The sequence below is a fragment of the Macrotis lagotis genome, chromosome 4 (genome assembly GCF_037893015.1).
Source record: "Macrotis lagotis isolate mMagLag1 chromosome 4, bilby.v1.9.chrom.fasta, whole genome shotgun sequence".
Classification (NCBI taxonomy): domain Eukaryota; kingdom Metazoa; phylum Chordata; class Mammalia; order Peramelemorphia; family Peramelidae; genus Macrotis; species Macrotis lagotis.
Genome location: NC_133661.1, coordinates 183,058,962 through 183,081,117, shown reverse-complemented (window position 1 = coordinate 183,081,117; position 22,156 = coordinate 183,058,962). Strand labels below are relative to the sequence as shown.

General features: G+C 37.0%; 1 long non-coding RNA gene across 1 annotated transcript; it reads left to right on the top strand.

The window, feature by feature from the left end:
* The first annotated feature begins 263 nt into the window (after positions 1 to 263).
* Positions 264 to 3,230, top strand: LOC141520118 (uncharacterized). The gene is made up of 2 exons (XR_012477548.1): positions 264 to 769; positions 2,570 to 3,230. It is a non-coding gene; the product is annotated as an uncharacterized LOC141520118 (long non-coding RNA).
* The last annotated feature ends 18,926 nt before the right edge of the window (positions 3,231 to 22,156 follow it).

Genomic DNA, 22,156 nt, shown 5'->3' with positions numbered 1-22,156 from the left:
CTTTTACTAGAGTTCTCTTCCTTCCAACCTGAAAGGTTGACATTTTACACAGTTTTAGGATATCAAACATCACTGGTGATAGTTGCTCACTGGATTTCTTGATTATTATTTGACCTAGTTCAATTTTTAGGTTTTTGCTAAAGGTAGGCACAGAGTTCATCTGCCTGCTTTGTTCAATCCTGAAGTCCTCTCCCTCCAACTTCAAGATCTTCCAGTTTAGTGATGTGGATACATGTGAATGACAGATTAAGATGGAAGGAAGAGTAATTACAACAGCAGTTGTAAATGCCTAAGTTTTAGGTATGGAATATATGATTGAGATAAGGAGTAGGCTTAGTTTCAGTCTAGAAAGGGTGACAGATGTCTTTTAACTCTTATCTAATCATTTCAAGAAGGCACCACAGAGAAGGAGCATCTCGAAAATTACTTTCCTACTTTTCTTACACTTCCATCTCTTCCCTCTCCAAACCTGGCTCTGCTTTTCTAGAAGGCCCAACCAGGAGACTCAACTGTCTTCAGTAGCCATGGCTACAAATGAGGTCACAAACAGTTCCTTCTTCTGACTCTTTTCCAGTTAGTCTTTGCTGAGACATCGTGGCCTCCTTAACCTAGGGGGGGATCAGGTGGGAGGCCAGGTCACAGGATGGGAAATCTCCACTCCAGAAAACAAAAGTCAAAACAAAGGACCAAAGGACAAGTTCCAGTCTTAGAAGAGACAAGAAGGAGAAAGAGATTCCTCCATTACTTCCAAAGGAGAAATGGGGCTATTGTAAGTGTAGGGGTTGGGGCATTGGGGAAGGGAATATGTGGCACTACCTTGGGATGATCTGTTAACATTCACACCAGCTCCATCACCCAACATCATCCAACAGGGAGACATTGATTATACATCACCACAGCCTACAAGTGATTCTCACTACAAACACATGCAGAATTAAGGATAGCCCTGGGTAAATTTATGAAGTATCACTTTACTGTATAATTGTCTTTGTTCACTCTTTATTTTTTTATTATTTTTTTTTTTTTTAGTTTTTGCAAGGCAATGGGATTAAGTGACTTGCCCAAGGCCACACAGCTAGGTAATTATTAAGTGTCCGAGGCCAGATTTGAACTCAGGTATTCCTGACTCCAGGGCTGGTACTCTATCCACTGGACCACCTAGCCACCCCTTTTTTCCCTCTTTAGAACCTCTTCCCTTCCCCTCAGAGGACTGGAGTCCTCAGAAAATCTCACTGTGATGATCCAGCAGCTCTAGATCTCCAACAAAATATTTCTCTCTTTTTAAAAAATTTTATTTATTTAAGACAATGGGGTTAAAAGTGACTTGCCCAAAGTTTAACATCTAGGCAATTGTTATTAAGTATCTGAGGTCAGATTTTTCCTCTGGGTCACCTAGATGCCCCAAATTATATCTTTTAACATTCCTTTATTTGTTTTTTGAGAAAGTGAGGGATAATCTCTGATTAATTAGCTCCTTGTCTGTAATTTAGATTCTTAAAGTTGCTGGGGCAATTTAACTAGGAGGTTAAATGATGTGTTCATAATTACACAATCCATATGCTTATGGGAGACTTGAATCTAGGTCTTCCTAACTTCAAGTCAGGCTTGTATCCACTAAACCATGCTAACTCTCAAGTCACTAAGGAGTTCATTTAAAATTTTTCAAATCTGAAAAAGTAGGGCGGCTAGGTGCTAGGTGGCGTAGTGGATAAAGCACAGGCCTTGGAGTCAGGAGTACTTGGGTTCAAATCCGGTCTCAGACACTTAATAATTACCTAGCTGTGTGGCCTTGGGCAAGGCACTTAACCCCATTTGCCTTGCAAAAACCTAAAAAAACAAAACAAATCTGAAAAAGTAAATAGAGTTAAAACAAGAAACGTCTGCTGTAGTGGATAAAAACACTGAATTTGGAGCCTCTGGCTCTACGGTTTACCTCAAAGTCTTTTAACTTCCATAGCTACAACTTCCTCATTTACAAAGTCGGGGAGATAATGTTTCCACTACCTACCACTTCATCAGTTCATTGTGGCAATGAAAAGATAAAATGTATGCAAACTTTTGTTGGACTCTGATAGGGTTCAAAAAAACAAAAGCCTCATTCAGATTGCAGTCTCAAAGATAAGGGAGAATGCTTACTCTAATCCTTCAAATTGGGTCACATAAACACAGAATGTACAAACTTTATTTCTTACTAACACAAATGGACCAAATATACATATCCTATTTGATCATTTTTTTTTTCCAGATAGGGAAATATGTAGGAAATAATAGACTTTGGCATCTCCCAACATCTCATTCATTGTCCTGCATCTTCTAATCTACACTTGCTTCTGAGTATTCTTCCCTGTCTTACAGATCTAGATTAAGATAGGAAAATATTTAACAAAACAAATTTGAAAACACAATAAAACAGATAATATTACATTTTAAAACCTAGTGAATAATGTGGCCCACGGAGATTCTTATGTATATATTAGTGGCTCATGTTTCTACTTGAGTTTGATATCATTGTATTAAGGCACTCCTAGCCAGTTGCCCTCAATAATTGGTTCTTTGTATTCTCTTCCAGAAAAAAAATGATTCCCTGACCTCTCAGGAGAATCTGGATCCAAGCACGGAGACTTCGTCCTTTGACATGCCACCATCTAGGAATGAGAGCTTGGTCTGGCAGAGGCAGCCAGCTATAATAGCTGTAGTGCCTATACTGCCATGCTCTAAACTATGGGAGGCTGGAGATGGGGGTGAGAAGGAGGAGAACCATAGGTATCACCAGATAAGAAATACGCTGGTATCCTTCATACTAATGGAATCTGAGCTGCTCCCAGAGTAGCTGATAAAGCCTAGGGCTTCCTGGGCACCAAGGAACTTTGACCACTATATGAATATAGGGCATTCCTAGCTGTCAGGGCTTGAATCCTTAATACACTCAGCCTTCCCTGGCTACATGGGGAGGCAGGAACAAGAGAAGAAGGAATAAAGGGATTGGAGCATCTTACTTGGCTGTGACTAGAACAGAATCCCAGAACTGAGAACTGTTTGAACCTCATACTGAAAGATCTTAACACTAAACTAGAAGAGTATCACTTTGCATGCACTATTCCCCTGCTCCCATCTTAAGAAAACACCACTAGAGAGCCCCCATACCTTTCCACCCAAAAAAGAAAAAAGATCTTTTCCCCTGTTGACTGGTCAAGGTTCCACCATTAAATTTTAATTTTTTGGTTCTTTAAGACTTCTTTGTCCTTTGATCCTTTAATATAAGTTATAATTATCTAGTGCCTTCTCTGCCACAGATCAATCACTGGAAGTAGATAAGGTAACAAGAATGGAGAGAAGGGTGAGGCGAACTGAAAGAAAAACAAACTTCAAAGGTATAATTTTTGTCCTGGGTCCTTATAAGAAAAAGCATGAATTTTACTCACAGGAATTCCAATTAAGAGTCTTTAATCTTCAGGAGAAAGGTAATTTGAAGATGTTTGCACTTGTGATGAGTGGCACAATCAACCAAAGCATGAAACAAATCCATGCCTAAGTACAGTAACACCCTACATAGAAGAGATCATCCATTCAATGTCAATGTCAATGTTTGAAAAAAGCAAAAAAAAAGATTTCTTCTAAATAACCAAAGTCTATTCCCAGAAATTCTTATAATTTCTTCACAAAACTTTCTTATTTTGTCAAGAATTCTGGCAAACTTAAAAAAGTAATTTCCCAGCTCTCTGCAGAATAGATCTGGCAATTAAATAAGAAAGATGACCCCTGGAACAAACTTACTATGTCAGCAGTAAAAAGTGGCATCACCTCAACATCACATCAAGGGAGGAGGCAGATGACACAGGAACTCAAAAAGCATCATAGTCTAGGGTCATTTAATATAAGGGAAAACGACCTTACAAGACATTGCAATAGCATCTTAGCACATTACACTGATGATGATGATGATTGTCCTTCGTTCTTGAAAGGGGAGGAGATGCCATGACAAGCACAGCAATTGGATTTGAATTAGGGGGTGCTGGGCTAAGTCACCAGTCTCACTTTCTCCTCCAGTGTCACCTAGACCCAGTGGCCAGATATGAATGGAGACTACTGGAAATGGCCCTGGTTGCAAGGCAGTCAATGTTAAGTGACTTGCCCAAAATCACACAGCTAGTAAGTGTTAAGTGTCTGAGGCTGAATTTCAACTCCTGTCATCCTGACTCTAAGGCCAGTGCTCTATCCACTGTGCCACCTAGCTAGCTCAGTCAGAAGGGCATGAGACTCTTAATTTTCGCTTCATGGGTTCAGGTCCCTTGTTGATTCTCATAAGGTAGCTGAATTATATTTAATTAGCATGTTCTATTTAAGTGAGCTATAGATTGTGTAACACATTTTAGAAAGTTCTTTCCCAGACTGTGCAAATGTTAAAAAATGTACCAGGGCTTAGAGAGGGTTAAGTTTCAACTATCCAAGAAAACTCATCTATGGGAAATGTCTCAATATTGAGGAGTTGTTATACTTAAAGTAAATAAGACTTTGAGAAATTGATTTTTAGGAGTTAAAGGGACAAAAAGACAGCAGCACTGATTCCCATTTAAACATGGAGGTATTTTGCTTAAGATGAAGACAAACATCTAATTAGTATCCCATTCCTCTCAATGTGTAATCTAATTTGTCCAAGGTCTATTCATTTACAGAGATGGGTCTTAATATCTATCTATCTATCTATCTATCTATATATATATATATATATATATATATATATATATATATATATACTTACCCTACAAATTCTTCTCTTACCTATATTCTTCTTCCATCCCTTATTTCTTTCCTTTCCTTCCCTTTCAGGGTTAACCAGATATACTGACTTTTTCAGACAAGATAAAGCTTCAGAGCTTCACATCTTTTTCTGAAGGAAATTCAGTAGTAAATAACAGGGCATTATCCTATTTACAGCAGGGCAATACCATCAACTTCAGCTAGCTAAAGAGGTGATATCTCAATAGGCCAAATAGGTACACCTCTATGTAGGTATTAGTCAGCTCATTCTTTTTTTTTTTTTAGGTTTTTGCAAGGCAAATGGGGTTAAGTGGCTTGCCCAAGGCCACACAGCTAGGTAATTATTAAGGTCTGAGGCAGAATTTGAACTCAGGGACTCCTGACTCCAGAGCTGGTGCTCTATCCACTGCACCACCTAGCTGTCCCTCAGCTCATTCTTCTGTGCTAGTCCATGATAGAAAAAGTGAGGGTCAATTATCAACATTCCTCCCTCAGTACCATTTATCCTATTGCTGCCTTCATTCAGAACTACTTGCCATCCTCCAATGCTGATCAGTACCGTGTACTTTGGTCTTTTTTTTTGAGGAAAAAACAAGTAACACTAGCTTGGTCCCCAACAGAAACTCTTTAAAACTGGGCGTCATGAGAATGTTCACCTTGAAGATTGGATGACCTTGCTTTGGCCTGTGTCTCTTTCTGGCAGGCCTCTCCTTTTCTAAACAAAGGGCCCAGGTGCTGAGCTGACATGGTCAAGATAAAAGACAACAGAAATCACAGAGTTTTAGAAATTACCCAGTCTTGTTTACAGAAAAGGGAAAGGAGGCCCATAAGACTGATGTCCTTTGTCCAAGGTCATATTAAGAGTAGCAGAACTGACCTTTTATCTAGTGCTTTTTTTTTTTTGTGAATTCCACACAAGTCCTCTCACAGGGCCCATGTTCACCTCAAGCTCCATACCAATATAGACCACAATATAGAAGGGCAGGCTCTGTCCTTTACTATATTGCTCTGATTCAATTGTATCAATCCAAGTATATCAGGTTCCAGAGGGCTTAGTGTTTAATTTGCTTTATGAGCCATATGCCCAGCATCATGGCCCAGGAATATTCCTAATAAGACAATTACAGGCTAATTTTGTGATTTTTGCTGGGACTCCAGAAGTGATTCCTCTATGTAGGGCTAGTTCAAGAGTTCTAAAGTTAAGGGGAAAAAATCCATCTAATCAAATGACTCTAAAACAGCATTTCTAAGAATTCAGTCCAATTGAATGTTCCTCTGGAAAGGTGACTAACCATGGTTCAAATTAGATCCAGCCCTCTCCACCTCCATTTCCAGTAAAAAATGAATGAATCAAAGGGACAACAATCAAGAAAAATTCTTGCAAGAAAAATTTAATAGCAAACCTGCATTTATCAGATCCATGTTGCCCTTGACCTCTATTGTAGTTCCTACATATTGCATACTCCAATGACAATTTTTCTCAAGTCTAGGAATGCACTGTCTTAAAAGATTTGGAAAACAGAAGCAATGGACACTGAAGAATAAAGGAAACATTTCAAAAATTCAAAGTCAAAAAGTTTGGAAAAATATTGAGATAACTATTATCAAAAACAACTAAACCCTAAAAAAATTAACAAACCCTTAAAAACAGGGTTCAGAAGATTTAATATTTTCTGGTCACCAGAAGAGACTAAGAGATTTTTTTTAAAATTGTGAATTATCATTTTTTCAAGAGATCTTAAAATTATCCAGAAGAACTGAATCCGAAGGGTAAAGTGCACTCTGATAAAAATCTACAAGTACCCACCAGAAACTCTGGATCAAATAATCTGGAAATATGATTGCCAAATCTAGAGCTAGTAGATTAAAGAAAAACTATTGCAATTGACTAGGAAGAGACAAACTAGAGACCATGGAAATTTAGTCATATTTGTATAGCATTGTGATATAAGAGATATCTTTTTTTTTAGGTTTTGCAAGGCAAATGGGGTTAAGCAGCTTGCCAAAGGAAGAGATGTTTTTAATGTTATTTGCTTTTTTTCCTTTCCAAATTATTTGTGTATTTGCATTCCCAATCAGTTGTAATTTTGGTTTGTTTGGTGAAACTTTTCTCCACAAATTCAAGTTCTATTCTGCAAATATTTCTACTATGCAAGCCATAAATACTGTCTTCATAATTCTCATTTCTAAGAAACGCCATGTTGTGGTTTAACTTTCTCAAAATCCACAAGGTCTTTGCCTTATTTTCATTTGTTTTTTGAAGTATTCATAGATGCCTGAATTAATTTACTAGACCTGGAAGCCGTATTCTGATTTTTCCCCCTTTTGTTTTATCTGCTTATGCTTAAAATCATTGAGTTCTCTTCTTTATAAGAGCTTTGGCAATTTAAATACATTTTTCCTTATTTTTCTCATTGTTCACTTTCTGACTCCTCCTCCTCTGATGATGAGATGAGATTTTCCTGTGAAACTAGATCTCCAAACATCTCAGCTTCCTTTCATACCTTCTTCCATAGACACCAGTCTATCTCTGCCCCACTTAGACACTGGACTCTTTTTCTCAGGCTTAGTGGAGTGTCATATGGCCCCATATACACAGGGTCCTGTCCTGTGCCCTCTATTCATCAGCCAGTTGTCTGGACCACTAACAGACTACTTGCCATGCTGATGCAGCTGTGGCCTGGATAGATTTCTTGTCAGTTGGAGTATGGATCTCCAAAGTTCTAGGAGGACTGAAAGGTGGGGAGGAATGTCAAAGGAAGAGGCAGAGCTCTATTACAACACAAGTAACTTATCCTGTTCCCTCTATTCCTCCAGTCTGCTACAGAGCTTTGTTGCAACACAGAATGTTGTTGTGGCATTGACTATCAAGGTCTCAATAAATTTCTGCAGTTTGGAGCTTGGATTTCTATGGTACTAGAGAAAAGGGAGTGGGGTCAAGCTAGGGGGTTTAGTTTTGTTGCATACCTGGTTGGGATGCTATGTGGAGCATTGTAGGATGTTAGGGTAAGAGCAAGTTAAGCATTAGTTTAAGGAGTTTTTAACCTTTTGGGGGTTTTTTGCAAGGCAATGGGGTTAAGTGTCTTGCCCAAGGCCAAACAGCTAGGTAATTAGTAAGTGTCTGAGGCCTTTAACCTTCTTTTGGATAGATACTTTTGGAGTATACCATGGAGTCAGCTGAAGTTGCTTTATTTTTAGTACATAATTTTGGGTAGCTTTGAGAGGTCCTGAGGATCAGAAAATGTATCTAGGTCTCCAACTTATCATTCGAGGTTCTGCTATATCATAATATAACATAATATGGAAAAAGACTAGTATAATCATATGGGGGAAATGGACTTTTAATAGACCAATATTAATCCTTCCACATCAAGGAGTTTAGGAGTGCAACACCTCCACGATCTGGAAAATTTGTGTAAACTTTTTGACCCTCCCTTCATACATACAAAAGTCTGAATTTTTTCTTTTAAGACATGTTTACAGTACCTTACTGTAAAATTTGGGTTAAGTATATGATCATAGGCTCTATGTCACCTGTAACTTCTACAAAACTCCCCCCCAACCAATCCCACTTAATTTCTTAAGCTGACCCAGATATATCAAAACTGTAATGGAAAGTCTCTATGTGGGAGGAGTAATTGGACTTCTAAGCATTCCTTCTGAAAAAAAAAAACATGAGTAATGTCTTTGAAAGGCAATGACTGAGCAAAATAATTTAAGGAAGGTAAACAAAATTGAGAAACTTTTTTAAGAGCTATGTGGAACAGAGAGAAAATCTCACCATCTCTAAAGATCAAGGAAGGAACAAAAAGAACCTTGCTAAGAGTTCAAAGTATTCAAAAAACAAAAAAATCCTAAGAAAAGGGAAGATAAGGCTGAAGCTTTCTATTTAATGTATCCTTATTTTACATAAGAGAAAATTAAGACTAAGGTTTAATGGCTTTCTCAGGGACATACAAGTGTCTGAGGCTGTATTTCAACCTAGGTCTTCCTGATTCCAAGGTCAGCACTCTGTTATGTCACCTTTAATGGATAAAATTAGAAAAATTATTTAGCTGGGAAGATTTTTTCAAAAAGGTGGGGTGGAGAGAGGTTTATGATCATTTTAACATGTATAGTTGGAGTTCAAGGGAAGGTTTATAAACTAAAAAGCTGTGATAATAGCAATGCTCTGAAGTAATCAAAATCTAAGCTGAGATAGGGAGGTGGGTTTAGAGATAGAACTGAGAAACAGTGACTTCAAGCAAAACTAACAACTATGCGGGAACTGCTTGTGAAAAGAAAAAAAATATTAAGAACTAGTGATGTTCTATTAGAAGAAGGGAAGGAGAGCAGATTTGGATCAGATTGTTCCTTTCATTTTTCTTCTAGAAAAGGAGTAAGTAAAAAGAGAAATATTTTTTAAAATATTGATTTAATGGAAGAAAAAATGATTATAACTGTGAATGAGATGAACTCACCCTAAAAACTGAAGATGGCAAAGTAAATTGGAAAGCAAAACTCCAAAGGCTCATAAACCAAAAGTTGGAGTAAATTTATTATACTTAAGCCAAATCCATAAAAGAAATGCCAATTATGACATCAGAAAAGGAAAGTTAAGAGCAATTAAGAGCAAAAAGCAAGGAAATTCTATTTTAGTAACTGGCACATAGGTGCTTAGTAAATGTTTATGATTGACTAAATAATGGGTGAGAAAAAAAATCACAGAAATAATTGAATTAAAGAAGATAAAACAATTTACCAAATTTTATGAGAAGCAGTTAAAGCAGTCATTATAGGAACATTCATATTCCAAACTTACATACAAAAAATCAGTGAATTGAGAGTGAAATTAAAAATCTAATTAATAGGCAGCAGCCAGGTGGTGCAGTGGATAGGGCACTGGCCCTGCCTAGCTGTGTGACCTTTGCCTTAAATAGAATAAAAATCTAATATTTACAAAATAAACACAAAAGTAGAAATTCTAAAATTTCAAAGATAAAAAAAGATTATTGAGATGATGAAATTAAATTAAAAAAATTAATTTTATTTAAAAAGGAAATCAAATTGCCAAAATAAAATATCTAAAAGAGGAATTCTCAATGAATAGAATTGAAATAAAACATATAATTAGAATATCAAAGAATTATATGTCAGGGCGGCTAGGTGGTGCAGAGGATAGATCATTGGCCCTGGAGTCAGGAGTACCTGAGTTCAGATCTGACCTCAGACACTTAATAATTGCCTAGCTGTGTGACCGTGGGCAAGCCACTTAACCCCATTGCCTTGCCAAAAAAATGTGTCAGCAAAATTTAGTTTTAGCAATAAATGGCTATTTTTACCATAAAATATATTAATAAAATAGGAAATATAATTTTTCTTTAGGTTTTTGCAAGGCAAATGGGGTTAAGTGGCTTGCCCAAGGCCACACAGCTAGGCAATTATTAAGTGTCTGAGACCAGATTTGAACCCAGGTACTCCTGACTCCAAGGCCAGTACTTTATTCACTATGCCACCTAGCTGCCCCTAATAGGAAATATTCTAAACATCAGTCTCAAAAGAGAAAAGATGAGTAAAGTGCAGTTCCAAAGAAAAAACTCTTAACTGAATTTCTTTTTTTTAGTGATTAAAAGATTTTTAATTAAGACAACTTAATAAATGGCACACCTCAAGGCTTTGCTCCTGCCCCTTAGTGTCAGTCATTGGTTGGGGTCACAATCTAATTGATACAATTTGCCCCCATATGTTTACCCTGCTCTGCTCAAGAGCAAGAACAGCTACCTCCTTGAGCATGTGCAAAGGAAACTGACCAGACTATAATTAACTCAGCACTAGGTGGGGCAGACCTGACCTAATCTCAGGTTTTGATAAAAATTGAGGCTAAATCTTTTGTCTTAACTCAGTACCTACCCTTAGGCAGCTATACAGGCAGAGCCCAGTCTTTGTAATGTAAACTAACAATTCACCGTTCACATTCTTGTGGAACCCAAACACCCTCATATTCCTCACAATTCCTCCTTTTCTTTTTTAATATGAATTTGGATTCCACACCTTATTAGTGATTTCTTTCTTAAATCACAATCCTTGTTATTGACATGACCACTAACTTTTTCTTCTATCAAGATTTTTACTTCATTATCAGAGACATGGACCTGAGCTATTTTCCAGGTTTGTGCTGGAGTACAAACCAACTTTCTGATATCTTTTAACTACTTGCTGATTGTTATCTATCTTTAGACTGCAACTTGATAGATTCAATTTACCACAAATGCCTCCTCCTCCAATCAACAAGATTATCTAATACAACTCTATGTTGAATGACTGACTCTCTTGCTTGCATGATTTAGCCAGGCAGTAAGTCCAGGGCCCTAGGTGTCTAATTGGTAATTGTTTCCACTACAGTTTAGAATTCTAATCAGGATATACATTGAGGTTCCATATCCCCACTTCCCATCCTGAGCCCAGGTAACAGGCCTATAAATCTAGATAACTCCCTGACCAATCCTTGGCAGATGGGATATGCAGTGGTAATCACATCCTGACAAGGGATCCAGGTACCATCATTACATCTCACATGATTCTCAATTCACCTGTCTCTGTAAATTGCAGTCCAGAATATGTGTCTTGCTTCCAGGCATAAGTCCACAGATTTTTGCTATTCCCCAGGAAAATATCCTGGTATGGACTGGTATAGACAATAGTCTCCCTGAACTGACTCAGTCATATGGCACTGGTCTTTCTCTCCTCTGGATCAGAATTCTGTGCCACAGTGCACTGACCTGGAACTGAGAATCTAGGCCAGACCTAAGGGGACTGGCACCCAAGGCCAATTCTCAAACTTCTGTGAACCACTACAGTTAGCCACACCAAAATACTGGGCAATGACTTCTGTCAAGCTAGATTCTTCTCCCACTATTACTAATACCCTATTCTCTAAATCATAGATAGGACTCTCCCTAGATGGGATATACAGACTCATGTAGAATATAATCATAACACCCAATAATCTCCTTTTCTCTAAGTGAAGAACATCTTCACCCTGCCTCTCCTCCTCATTTTCTTCAAAACCTTCATTATAAGGAGAGGGAAGGGAAAGTTACAAGTATCAAAAGGGCTAGATCCCCTGACTAAACAATGTACACATAGGTGGGTGATGATGGAGATGAATTGGTCCAGTATCTCTCCTTCTGTCTTCTTCTCTGGAGATGCCCTATATCCTTCTGCATCTTCTGAATCCATTCCAAGAAGTCATCTCCAGCTCAGGTGACTTGTTGAGACCTTCTTCATACAACAGACTAGATCCAATCAGTTTCCTTCCTTCAAGCTTCTGGCTACCAGTTACTGGTCACCAGACTCCCTTGTTCCTTAAGTCTGCCCAATCTTCCCTATGGTGGGCTTTAAATTTCTTTTTGGGAAATTCCTGAGAGGGAACCCCCAAATCCCCTTCTCTCCCTTCAGGGCACCTTATTATCCTCTGGCCTCTCTTTGAGATAGATCTCCTGCCTGGAGAACTTCTCAGTCAGCCAGGGTGGTTCTGGCCACTACCCTACCACCCTGGAGATGCCCCCTTACCATGGTTCTTACCCCCAAGCCCCAGGCCCATCTTCCCAGGAATCTCTGAGATATTTCCCCTCCAGAGAACCCCAAGAAAGTGTGCTTGAAATCAAGCTGTTTGCACACATTATTTTCTTGTGTTCTTCTGGGAAAATACTGAAAAGATTTACATTATATCCTGATAGAGCTCCCAGAGTGATTAAAATAGTTTTTTATTAAGACATCTTAATAAATAGCACACCACTCTCAAGGGGAGAGGGACCTTAACTGAATTTCCAAGTCAGCCCTACCAAAGAACTAATGCTGTTGGAACATAAACTATTTATGAAATTAGAAAGAAAAAACCTTACCAAATGTCTTCTATAGAACAAGAATAGTCTTTCTATATAAACTAAGGAAAGATAAAGTAGGAAAAATGGACCAATATCATTAATGATTGTTATAACATTTGAATATAACATAAACAAAATACAGAGCATTTAAAATATTATGCAATATGACCAGGTTGAATTCAAACACACAAAAAACTCCATAAACATAATAAGCCACATTATTTTTAAATTAGTTTTTCATTGTCTTTTGGTTTTTCACATCACTATAGTTTTCCCTAGCATCTCCTCACCCTGTCCTTCCCAGAGAGCCATTTTATAAAAACAAATTGTACTAAAAAACAACATTGTCAAGAGATACTGTTGGGCAGCTAGGTGGCACAGTGGATAGAGCATTAACCCTGAAGTCAAGAGGACCTGAGTTCAAATTTGCCCTCAGATACTTAATAATTACCTAGCTGTGTGACCTTGGGCAAGTCACTTAACCCCATTGCCTGATTCTCCCCCCCCCCCAAAAAAGAGAGAGATATTGTCATACCAAATATTTAAAATCTACAAGTTGCTTGGAAGAAAAAAACTTAAAATATGGAGACTTAGCAATAGTATATCATGTGGGAAAAGGCTGAAGCATATATCATTCTAATTTTCCTATCTGCTATTGAAGTTGTCCTCTTAAATGCTTTCAGTAAATCTATAAAGCTTGGATCCCAATATTTTTATGTAATTACAAAATGTAATCATTTTTCTACCTACTTAATAGTCCAAAGAATAGTAAACATAAACAACTGTACAATAGCTACTTGTCCAAGGATTATTTCTACTTAAATTCCAGCAAATAATATGAGAAGAAAAGAAATAACAGGATCAAAAATTTTAAATCCACAGAAATAAAAGAGATGGGGGTGGAGACAATAGAAGAAAAATTTAATAATTTGTTAAAGTGAAAATACATATTTTAACAAATTATAAACAATTTATATATAATATAAACAAATTATATATAAATATAATATATAAATGTATATAATATATAACTATAAACAAATTTATATAATAAATTATAAATAAAAATGTGATTTTATTTAAGAATTCCTTATTTTGTATATTTTGATATTTTTCTAATTGGTTGCTATTTTTTTAAAGAAAAATTTAAAATAAGTTTAACATTCTTTTCATTTTAAATTTGGAGTTTCTAATTCTCTTCTTCATTTCCCCCCACTTCTCACATCCTCTCATGCCCACTGAGAAGGCGAGCAATGGGATATCTATTATACTTGTAAAATCATGCAAACATATTTCCATATTATCCATTTGCCAAAAAATGCAAGAAAAACAGTAAGAAAATTATATTTCAATTTGCACTGAAGAGTCCTCTCTCTCTGAAGGTGAATAGCAATTTTCATCATCAATCCTTTGGAATTATCTTGGATCATTGTATTGATTAGAGTAGACAAGTTTATCATAGTTGATCTCTACAACATGCTGCTACTGTGCACATGATCACTTACTTCTTCTCACATCACTTTGCATCAGTTCATATAGGACTTGCCATATTTTTCTGTAACAAGCCTCCTTGACATTTCTCATATCACACTAATACTATATCTCAATCTTATAACAATGGTCATTTAGTAACTCCCCTATTGTTGAGCATTCCCTCAATTTCCAATTCATTACCTTCACAAAAATAGCCACTATATTTTTGGTTCATACAGGTCTTTTTCCTTTTGCTTTGAACTCTTTGGGATACAGACCAAATAATGGTATTGCTGAATCAAAGGATGTACAGTTTTATAGTGCTCAAGTTGTTCTCCAGAATAGTTGGACCAGTTCTCTACTCCACCAACAATTAATCAATGTACCTATTTTTCTCCCATCTCCTCCAATCTGTGACTTTTCTGATAGGTATAAGTTCTTTTAATTTGCCTTTCTCTAATCAACGATGATTTAAAACATTTTTTCCCATATGACTATAGCTTTTATTTCTTCTTCTGAAAACTGTCTGTTTATATACTTTGACCATTTATCAATTAGAAAAAAATCTTTAATTTTTATGTTTGACTCAGTTCTATACTCAATATATATTACTCTTTTATATTTAACTTTTTATGTTTATCTTGACTCTTGTGTTGGAATGTCAAATTTTCTATTCAGCTCTGGAACGTTTTCTATTTCATTAAATAAACATTTTCTCTCAGAATGATTATACTCAATTATGTAGATAAGTAATTCTTGGTTGCAATTCTAGCTTCTTTGCATTCCAGAATATTGTATTCCAACACCCCTGCTTGTTTAACATGAAAGCTCCTTAAATCTTGTGTGATCCTGACCAAATGACTCCAAAATAATTTAATGTATCTTTCTAGCTGTTTGAAGTATTTTCTCTTTGACCTGGGAAATTTGGAATTTGGCCATAATATTCCTGGGAGTTTTCATATGGGGTCTCTTTGAGGCAGTGATCAGTAAGATCTTTTCATTTCTATTTTATCCCCTGAATTCAAGATATCAGTGCAGTTTTCTTGATAATTTCTTGAAATATGATATCTTCATTTTTTTCTAAATCACAGTTTTCAGGTAATTCAAAAATTCTTAACTTCTGTCTTCTTGATTTATTTTCTATGTCAGTTGTTTTTCCTATAAGAAAACTTATATTTCTATTTTTACCTTTGACTTAGTTTTTTTGGGGTTCTGGATAATTTTTAAGAAAATATATTCTTCAGTGAACTTTTTTACTTCTTTTTCCATTTGGCCAATTCTGTTTTTTAAGGTGTTATTTTCTTTAGTATTTTTTTCTGCCTCTTTTCCCAAACCATTAATTCTCCTTTCATAATTTTCTATACTTTCATTTCTTTTCCCAATTTTTCCTTTACCAGTATTATCTCTTTCTTTAGCTCTTCCAGGGCTTGGGTTCAATCAACATTTTTTTTTTAGATTTTTCAAGGCAATGGGGTTAAGAGGCTTGCCCAAGGCCACACAGCTAGGTAATTATTAAGTGTCTGAGGCCAGATTTGAACCCAGGTACTCCTAACTCCAAGGCCAGTGTTCTATTCACTGAGCCACCTAGCCACCCCCAACATTTTTCTTTGAGGCTGTTTTCAGCTGTTCTCACATTTCTGTAATCTTCTGAGTTTATGTCTTAGTCTTTCCTAGTCAATTTTTTTCTTATTATTTGTTCATTTTCCCAGACTATTTCCTGACTTGTTGGGTTCTGCTTTTCAGAGGACAGGAGAACTCTGTCCCAAACTTTAAACTTTTTTTATACTGCTGTTCTCAGAATCCGCAGGTTTGGGGTGCTTCTTAGGTAGTGTGAAATGGGGAGAGATGTGACTAGTGCTGGTCTGTTTTCTGTTCTTTACCTAGGAAAGATATCTGTTCTTCTGTAACTCTGTAACTTCAAGAGCTAGCATTCCTCTTGGCTCTGAAACGGAAATCAGGGCCCTTTCTTCTTTGTGACCAATCCCCAATGTTTTTCTTTGCTCTGGAACTGTAATATAGAACAGTGTAATGGGCAACAGTGCTGCCACTCAGGATCAATTGCTCCCTGAAATAGGAAAGAATAACCTGTAACCTCTTTCTGACAAGTTGTCTGACCCCCATGCCCCTTTTTACCACCATTTCTGGACATCCAGTTCCCAAAGGTGCTATAGCATAGAACCACTGTTGCTACCACTATTTGTGTGGGGTTTAGACAGGTTTCTACACCAGTGTCATAAACTACTTCTGCCAACCTCCTAAGTGTTCTTAGGCTAGAAAAATGTCCTATTCTCAATTTTATTTAAAGCATTATTTTGTCCTTTTTTTGGAGGGGAATGTTGAAAAAGTTCAGCTGGTTACCTCTAATTCATCATCTTGGCTGTACCCCCCCATCCACTTAATGTAAAACTACATTATTAACAAAAGATAATTTCAAATTGCTATTCAATAGACAGTTTGACAAAATACATTGCAAAATCAAAAATAATTTTTATTTATAACACTACGAACCATAAGAATAAGAGACCATTCCTTAATATAATCAAATTTATCTCTCTACAACCAAAAGTTAGCATTATTTATAATAGAAGTTTCCTAGAATGACCATAATAAAACATGAGATAATATTTCTACTATTAATTGATAGAGTTCAATAAAACTAGCTACAGAAATAAGATAAGAAAACAGAATGGAAAACATAAACAAATAATAAATAATTTTTATTTGAAAAAGATATGATTTAATCTTAAAACTCTAAAAGTTCAAGTTAAAATAATTAACCAAACCAATTAAAAGCACCAGTAGAGTAGCATGATATGAAATAAATACACAGAGATCATTATAATCTCTGTATATTGCTAAAATAATCAAAGAGTAAAGAATAGAAAGGAATATTCTAATCCAAATAACTTTAAAATGCATACACTAACCCACTAAGTTTTATATGAATAGAACTACAAAACTCCCTCTATAGAAAGAGAGGATGATTAGTAATTAAAGTTGCATTCTTTATTGATGGCTGGGCTATACTAAAGTAATAAGTCAAAACTATCCAAATTAATTTCTAGATATAGTGCTATAACAAACTGCTACCAGGTGACTTTACAAAGCTATAAGATAGTAACAAAATTCATTTAGAGGTCAAGAATCTCAAGGGAAATAATGAAAGTTGAAAAGTGAAGGTGGTCTAGCAATAACACTATATTAACAAAACAAAAATGTTCAAAACTATTAGATATAGATTAAAAATAGAAAACTAAACCACAGAGTAGATAAGAAAAACCCAGTAACCAATATAAATGCAAGAACACAAAACTACTATGTGAATGATTCCCAATTTAGCAAGAACTGCTGAGAAAATTAGAAAGCAGTTTGCCAGAAATTACATTTAGACCAGCAAGTTCTACTATATACTACAATATGTTCCAAATTGGCATGCAACTTAAATATAAAACACATCTTTGGTATGGGAGTAATTTTAATAGCAATTATCTGGGAAAGAATATTTTGAAAAAATATAGAGATAATGAATCAAACAATTTTGAATATATATGAGAATATAAGATTGGGAATATCAGTTGGGAGAAAATCTTTATTTTTTTTAAATGATCCAATTTTTTATTTAATATTTATTCTCATTTTGTACAAATAATATTTTTATACATTAATAAAATATTCTTGTTTAAGAGTAAACAAAATACCCCTCCCCCATAAATATAGAATTGTTTGAGCAATAAAGTAAAAGGGAGAGAAAAAAATTAAAATAAAAAAACAATAGTAATAATTGTAGGTATGGCCAGGTGGCACAATGGATGGAGCACCAGCCCTGGAGCCATGAGCACCTGAGCCCACATCCAGCCCCATACACCCAACAATCAGCTAGCCGTGTGACATGCAAGCCACCTGAACCCCACTGCCCTGCAAAAAACAAAAAAAGAAAAAAAGACCCAAAATAAAATAAAATAGTAATAATAGTAGGGGTGTCTGGGTGGTGGACAGAGCATTGGCCCTTGAGCCAGGAGCATCCAGGTCCAAATCCGGCCTCAGACACCCAACGATCACCCTGCTATGCAGCCCCAGGCAGGCCACCCAGCCCCATTTTCCCTGCACCCCCCAAAATAATAATAATAAAAATGTGCTTCAGTCTTTGTTCCAACACCAACAACTCTGTTGCGGGTGGATCACATTCTTTATGGTAAGTCCATCACAAAAGTTACTTCCATATTTTTTCACCATTGCCATTGCTGATCGCAACTCCCTCCTTTTGTATTTCTCCACTACCATGTACTATATTTTCTCTCTCCTTTCACTCTGACTCTGCTGTAGGGTAGCTGAGTGGTGCAGCAGACAGATCCCCGGCTCTGGGGCCAAGAGGCCCCGAGCCCCCATACCACCCCTTAGGCCCAGCATCCACCTGGCTCAATGGTTCCAGACTGGCTATCCAATCCCAGCTCCTTGCAAGAAGTGAAAAAGAAAATGTGTTATATCTGACCACTCTCCCCCCATGGTCCATCCTCTCCTCCATCACTCACATCACTCCCCTTCTCCCTGTCCCCACCTCCTTCTTTCTCCAGATGCCTATATCCCATTGAGTATATATGCTGTTTCCTCTCCTAACCACCTCTGATGAGAGCAAAGATTCCCTCATTCCCCCTTGCCTTACCCCCTTCCATATCATTGCAATAGCTCATTGTAATAAAGAAAAATCTTGTTATATGAAATATCTTGTCCTATTCCCCCTCTCCTTTTTCTTTCTCCCATTACATTTCCCTTTTTTCTATTGACTCCATTTTTACACCATATTTTGTCTTCAAATTCAGCTCTCTCCTGTGCTTCATCTATAAAATCTCCTTCTACTTGCTCTGTTAATTGAGAAAGTTCATATGAGTATTATCAGTGTCATTTTTCTATGCAGGAATACATGCAGTTCATCATCAAGTCCCTCATATTTTCCCCTTCTCCTCCAATCTCCATGCTTCACCTGAATCCTGTATCTGAAGATCAAACCTTCTGTTCAGCTCTGGCCATTCCAACAGGAACATTTGAAATTCCCCTGGTTCATTGAAAGTCCAACTTTTTCCCTGGAAGAGGACATTCAGCCTTGCTGGGTAGTTCATTCTTGGCTGCATTCTAAGCTCTTTTGCCTTCTGGTATATTATATTCCAAGCCCTGTGAGCTTCCAATGTAGTTGCTGCTAAGTCCTGTGTGATCCTGACTGCAGCTCCACGATATTTGAACTGTGTCCTTCTGGCTGCTTGTAATATTTTCTCTTTGACTTGGGAGTTCTGGAATTTAGCTATAATATTCCTAGGGGTTGGTTTTTTGGGATCTCTTTCTCAGGGGGATTGGTAGATTCTCTCCATTTCTATTTTGCCCTCTGCTTCTAGAATATCAGGGCAATTTTCCTGTAGTAATTCTTTGAAAATGATGTCAAGGCTCCTTTCCTGATCATGACTTTCAGGTATTCCAATAATTTTTAAATTATCTTTCCTAAGTCTGTTTTCCATATCAGTTGTTTTTTCAATGAGATGTTTCACATTTTCTTCTAATTTTTCATTCTTTTGGTTTTGAAGTATTGAGTCCTGATTTCTTGTAAATCCATCAATCTCCCTGAGTTCTATTCTTTGTCTGAAGGATTTGTTTTCCTCAGAGAGGTTTCTTATCTCTTTTTCCAACTGGCCAGTTCTGCTTTTTAAAGCATTCTTCTCCTCAATAACTTTTTGAACTGTTTTATCCATTTGACCTAAGCTGGTTTTAAGCATACTATTTTCTTCAGCATTTTTTTGGATTTCCTTGACTAGGCTGCTGACTTCATTTTCATGTTTTTCCTGCATCTCTCTCATTTCTTTTCCTAGTTTTTCTTCTAACTCCCTCATTTGGTTTTCAAAGTCTTTTTTGAACTCTGTCATAGCCTGAGCCCAATTTCTGTTTTTTCTTGGAGTCTTTAGATGCAGGAGCTTGTGCTTCCTCATCTTCAGACTGAGTATTTTGATCCTTCTTGGGCTCATATGCAAAATATTTCTCAATGGTGTTCCTCTTTTTTCTGTGCTTGCTCATTTTCCCAGCCTGAGCTTGGTTTTGGGGTGCTTCCCGAGCTTTTGGGACACTCCCACAAGAGTCTCAGTGTGTGAGGATCTGTCCTCCCTCCTAGTCTGTGAATGATCATATGTGCCCCCCTCTGCCACGAGGCTGAGGTGGAAGGGGCTCCTGCTGTTCTATGGGGGCCCCTAGACTGTGATCAGGATCTGAATGTGGTCAAAGCCCCAGAGTCCTGTTTCAGGGGCAGAGCTCAGCAGTCTCTCTCTTCACTCCCCTCCCTAGATTCAATGGGCTCATGCCCTGGGGGCTCCTGCTTACCAGCTCTGCCTGCTTCTGTTTCCTGGAACTCAGCTGAGCTGGCCAAGCTGCTCTCTGTGTGCCCTGAGGGCTGGGCTTCACATGTTAGCTCTGGCAAAGGTCCCCCGCTGTTCCCCCAATTTGTGCCCAGTTCTCCACAGGGCGTAGCTCAGGAAACTCTCCCGCTGATTTGAGCCACGGCTCCCAGAGCCCTGGGGCTGCCTCCAGGAGTTTGAAGCTCTGGCGGGCCACCCCTCTGGCAGGCCGCCCCTCCAACCCCAGGGAGAAGAGCCTTTCTGCTCTTTTCCAGCTTACCTTGAATAGGAGAACTGCCTCACTGGGTCCCTCTGTGGGTTCTGTCTCTCGAAAATTTAGTTAGAGTCCTTAGCTTATGAGTTTTATGAAAGAGCGCCTCAGATACACTCCGTTCTTGTCACCATCTTTGGAAGAAAATCTTCGTATTCAATATCTGATAGAAACTTAATAAAGATTCAAAATGAATTCAAGCAGATAGAAATGATCAAGAGTTATACAACAATAGATAAGTGTTCGAAGGATATGAACAAATATTTTTCCAAAGAAGAAATATGTTACAAACAATCATGAAAAATTCTCCAATTTACCAGTAATCAGATAAATACAATCAAAAGAACTCTGATGTTTCATGTCATATCTATCAAACTGGGAAATTATATATTACAGAAATAAGTCAATGCTGAAGGAGCTGTGAGAAGTTAGACACACTAGTTGTTTGTCCTTCAGTCTCAAAGGAAACCATGACATCAGGGAGGTAATGTCATGACATGCAAGTGAATTGGATTTAAATGAGGGGGAGGCTGTGTAAAGTCACCAGCCTCATTTTCTCCTCACAGCCATCTGGGTCCAGTAGCCAAAATGGATCAGGACCATTGGAGATGGCTGTGGGTACAATGAGAGAATTTGACCTTTTTGAGCTATGGTCACAGGTCTCAGTTTGATTGAGGCAATATTCATTCATTTATTAAGGCTAGGTAAGAAAAAGATGAGACAGACAAAAGAACCACTTTTCCTAGTCAAAAAAAAATCAAATTAAACTAGAGGGGCAAAGTTGATTGTGCTTAAGTGACTAAGGCTAGTAAGAAAGAAATGAAATAAATAGCCTTTTTTACATAGTAAAAAAAAAATTCAACCTGGGAGAAGACCCTCAAGGTTTCTGTTGGAGCTACACAGCTACACTCTGCACACCAATATAGTGTTGATGAAACTATGAATTCATTCAAATGCTCTGGAACACAAGAAGTAATCATATAAGAAAAGTCACAAAACTATTCATACCCTTTGATCCAGTACTTCTATTACTTGACATGCACTCCAAAGTTGTCAAAGATAGATTCTATATATACAAAATATTGATATAACAGGAAAAAAAAGAAGAAAACAGAACAGGTGACCATAGATTGAAGAATTGCTAAACAAAATGTGATGCATAAATAATGAAAAGAACTGTGATTTCATTGGTATAAGAAACTCACAGGTCAAGAGATTTCATATGTATATAGGTGTACAAATGGTATATATATAGTACCCTAGAAAACATGTTAAATAAGAGAAACTCATAGGAACATGAGAAAACTTGTGTGAACTGATATAGAGCAAAGAAAGCAAACTGAAAAATAATTACATAATGACTAAAAATATAAATAAAAACACTAAAAGGCAACTGAACTCAGATGAATTACAGATGAATT